Source organism: Chiloscyllium plagiosum, chromosome 39 (assembly GCF_004010195.1).
Source record: "Chiloscyllium plagiosum isolate BGI_BamShark_2017 chromosome 39, ASM401019v2, whole genome shotgun sequence".
Classification (NCBI taxonomy): Eukaryota; Metazoa; Chordata; class Chondrichthyes; order Orectolobiformes; family Hemiscylliidae; genus Chiloscyllium; species Chiloscyllium plagiosum.
The window spans coordinates 1,795,875-1,800,606 of NC_057748.1; positions in this window are offsets into that span (position 1 = coordinate 1,795,875).

Below are 4,732 nucleotides of genomic sequence, written 5' to 3' on the forward strand. Positions count from 1 at the left end.
GGACAGCCCTGGTTGACTCTGGTTTCAGCTTATTCTCTGGCTCCCATTGATCTATTTTCTTCCTGTTCTGAACCAATGTCTTTCCCTCTCTTTTTTCTCTTCCCAGTTTTGCCTATGGCTCTGTCACTTTTTCTTGGTCCTTACTCTCTTCACCGTGAAGGTCCAATCTCTCAATGCCGCTATCCCCCAGCAGGATGGTCAGACGATTCTCTGCTCCTCCCTTGAACAAAGACACGACTCCCATCAACCTGCTCTCCTCTGCTGGAGCTGAGCTCATTCTCACATTGAACAACTTCTCCCCTAACTTAACGCACATCCTGCAAACAGAAGCATCACTCCGAAAGCTTGTGATTTCAAATAAACCTGTTAGACTGCAACCTGGTGTCATCTGACTTCTGACCTTGTCCACCTCTTCCAACACTGGCACCTTCACACAATATCTAATCATAACCTCTTCCATTGCTCCCATCTCTGAGACCATATATTGCAAATTACCTATTGTCATTTACTCTTCTCTCTTTACCCCAGAACAGCCAATTCTAAAATGGAGGTTTGGACCCCAAATGGGGTCACAGAGTATGATTTTTAATGTTATGAGATCCAAGGAAGGAATAGATGCTGTGGAGTTTGGACCAAGTTACATTTGCCTTTTTGCTGCTCTGACAATCTCTCATTTCTCATTGAGAGGTCATGACAATTTTCAAGACTTGCAAAGGGGTGACTGTGGGACAGTGCTTGGGAAACTCTGCACTCAGAGGTAGTGCTGACTTTGAACAATTTTTACAAATCCATCCTCATTTCACTCCAATCAAAGACTATCACCCCATCATCGAGAGAACATTTGAACCAGGAGCAGGAGTAGGCCTTTCACCCTTTTGAACCTGCTGAAGTAGATATTGGGCCATGAAGGTTTGTAGGACGTTTAACATTTGTTTAAAATGCTTACATAAAATAACAACATTTAAATGGCATCTGGATGGGTATGTGAATAGTAAGGGTTTAGGGGAATGTGGACCAAATGCTGGTTAGTGGGACTAGATTTATTTAGGATATCTGGTCGGCATGGACAAGTTGGACCAAAGGAACTGTTTCTGTGCTGTACAGCCCTATGACTCTATGACAACTTTTTAATATTGTATGGTTGGCTGTGAAACACTTTTGGAGTCCTCAGTCTTCAGCTGTGACTCAGGAGTTAGCATGTTTGCCAGTTCTGAAGATGACTCATATCAGACTTGAAATGTTAACTTTGCTTCTCTCGCCACAGATGCTGCCAGATCTGCTGAGTTTGTTGAGCACATTCTTTTGTCATTGCAGGTTTACCTTGTTCCCCAAAAGATAGAGGATGTAGTGCCCAAATCTAGATTTCACCCCCATCAGAGATGTCAGATCCAGGATCCTGCCTGCTTTCCCAGGTAGATATCAAACATCCCATGGCACTATTGAATAATGAGGTCACCAAGATGACAGCGATGGAGTAGGCAATGTCCGGACTCCTCAGCCTGGTGCTTGTCGCCGAAGGGCCTGTTTCCACACTGTAAGTAATCTAATCTAATCTAATCTAATCTATTGAATAATGAGGTCACCAAGATGACAGCGATGGAGTAGGCAATGTCCGGACTCCTCAGCCTGGTGCTTGTCCATTCCATTCACTTTTTTCTTTCTTTTCTCATTGTTCTTCTCCCTTTTATTAAGTTTTCTTTGTAGTGTTCTTTTAAAAAAGACTTAAATTGGAATGGTGGTGACATTAGTGGAGCTCCTGAGAAACGGATCAGAGTGGGCTGGAGGCCCGGAGCAGAGTGGGAATGGCCAGCGGGCTGGAAGACCAGAGTAGTGGGGAGACGGTTGTTGGACTGGTAATCGTGGTCAGCAGCTTGTGAGCCTGGTCAGACCACGTGCAGAAGCTCTCTGTGCTGATCTATTGCAGACATTTATACAAAGACTGTAATGCTTATCTTTTTAACTTTATTCTCATTTTTTCTAACTTATACAATGAACAACTGTAAGTAATGTAACTTTTTTTTTCTTTTTCCCTTTATTTTTATATTTTATATCTAAGCTCTGTCCCGAGGTACTGTGTGCCTAAGGTGGCACCATGTGGGGCAGACATTGTAAACTTTTCACTGTGCTCCTGTACTTCTGTATTTGAGTACACATGACATTAAATCTAATTCTAAGATCTTCCCCAGTGCCCTGAGGATAATATTTATCCTTCAACTAAAACAGACTGCTATTTGTATGATCTTGCTGAGTACCTTCAAAAAACACTTGATGACCTTAAAGCACTTTGTGATGTAATGAGGTTGGGACAGGAGCTATGGAAATGCACATTTTCCTGTTTCCCAATCTAGAGATCAACTTACTAGTTTCTAATCAGGTAGAACACATTTCTGTCTGCACTTTTCTCGTTCTTGTTTTCAATCTTCAGAGAGGAAGCTGACTTTCTGCGCACTCGGCTCAATCAGTGAGATACTGCAGTAATGATAGGTAAATAGTACCAAGGCAAATTATACAGTTCTTGGATGCTGACAGACCCTATAATCAAGTTTATTGCTAAAAATCTATAATTATCTTTCTGTCTTGCAGAGAACAAACACAGCTTTTTAAACCATTTTCTAATCCTTACTTCCTCTGGATTACAGTTCTTTCTTTAGATCTCCAGGTCACACATCTTTCACTGCTTGAAATGATGGGGAAAGGAGTTATTCTCTAGAGCCTTCATTGAGTGGTTGCTGAGTTGCTACCCTTTCTCTCTCTCTCTCTCTCTCTCTTACGTGGTCTTTTCTGTGAAACTCTCACACACCTCAGCTGGATAATCATGAGACCCCTCAGACGAGTTGTTGCAATTGTGTGAACCTTGGCAATGGACTATTGAAATTATAAAATAAACTGCTTTAAAAGTCAGTTTAAACCTGATCTCCGTGGCAGGCATTGTAAACATCTGTTTGAACCCCCAATAATTAAAGTTCAGATTGTAGACTATCTGGAACCAAGGGTATATACTGATGCAGCTCTTGTTAGCAACAAGATGTTGATTGGTCTGTAGACTAGTGACAGAGTCTAGATTAGAGTGGTGCTGGAAAAGCACAGCAGGTCAGGCAGCATCCGAGGAGCAGCTAGAGGAGGGAGAAAGTTGCATAGAGTACAGTAGGTGAGTGGGGGGGGGGATGAAGGGGATAGGTCGGGGGCGGGTGGAGTGGATAGGTGGAAAAGAAGTTAGGCAGGTAGGACAAGTCATGGGGACATTGCTGAGCTGGAAGGTTAGATCTGGGGTGAGGTGGGGGAAGGGGAAATGAGGAAACTGGTGAAATCCACACTGATGCCATGGGGTTGAAGTGGTCCGAGGCGGAAGATGAGGCGTTCTTCCTCCAGGTGTGGGGTGGTGAGGGAGCGGCGGTGGAGGAGGCCCAGGACCTGCATGTCCTCGGCAGAGTGGAAGGGGGAGTTGGAATGTTGGGCCACAGGGCGGTGGGGTTGATTGGTGTGGGTGTCCCGGAAATGTTCCCTAAAGCGCTCTGCTAGGAGGCGTCCAGTCTCCCCAATGTAGAGGAGACCGCATCAGGAGCAACGGATACAATAAATGATATTGGTGGATGTGCAGGTAAAACTTTGATGGATGTGGAAGTCTCCTTTGGGGCCTTGGATGGAGGTGAGGGAGGAGGTGTGGGCGCAGGTTTTGCAATTCCTGCAGTGGCAGGGGAGGGTGCCAGGACGGGAGGGTGGGTTGTTGCCCACACCTCCCTCATTGGGACTTTGGTGACAATTTCTGGAACAGTGGAGCCTGAATTCCACACACTATTTCCAGCTACATCCTGGCTCTAATTAGCTCCAATACTGAAATGATTACCTATTTCTGGACTTGTCACCAAACACGGGAAATAACTTTTTGCCTCCGTCTAGTCTTTTTATAATTTTAGATACTTCAATTAGATTGCTGTTCACTCTTCTAAACTCAGTGGAATTGAACCTAAACTTAGTTCACATGCCCTTGTAATTTTTTTGTTTTAGTCTTCCTTGAGAAATGGGTGTAGCTGACAAAATAGGCATTTGTACCCTATCCCTAACTGCCCCTTGCTTGGCATGCTAGGGCCAATTTAGAGGGCAGTTAAGATTCAACCATATCACAGTGGGTTTGGAGTCACATGTGGATCAGACCAGGTAAGGATGGCAGATTTCCTTCCCTAAAGGGCATTAGTGACCCAGAAATGTACTAAGTGTTTAATTGAACCCTTTCAGCCCCAGTTTTCCTGCACTCTTCTTCAAAGTGTGATTTTTATTTGAGTGAAGCGATTAGTTTGCAATTGAAATAGATTCTTTGTCGTGCAGTTTTGGCCCACAGCCTCCTTTACAAGTGAAACCTCACATCAGTGTTGAGCACCACAGGAAGCAGCTTAGCTGCACTCAGAACTTTGAATGCAAAAAGAAACCTGCCATCAAAAAATAAGCAGATTTCTGAGCAACGGATTCTGACAGTCGGACTGGAATTCCACACGTTGACAAGGGGAGAGTCCCCATTTTGACCCAGTACAGGCCAGTCCTGTGTGCGTCCTGCTTTGAAAATTGCATTACTGTGTGAGTGTCTGCAGGGAGTGGAGCTGTGTGAGAATCCCTTTGGCTAACCCTCTGCTTTAAGCATTTTAGATTGTGGTTTTCCTGGAGTGCAAGAAGAAATTGGCTTCAACTTTAACTATCATCTGACGAATTGCAGTCAAGAGGGGTGTTGGGCTGTGCTAGA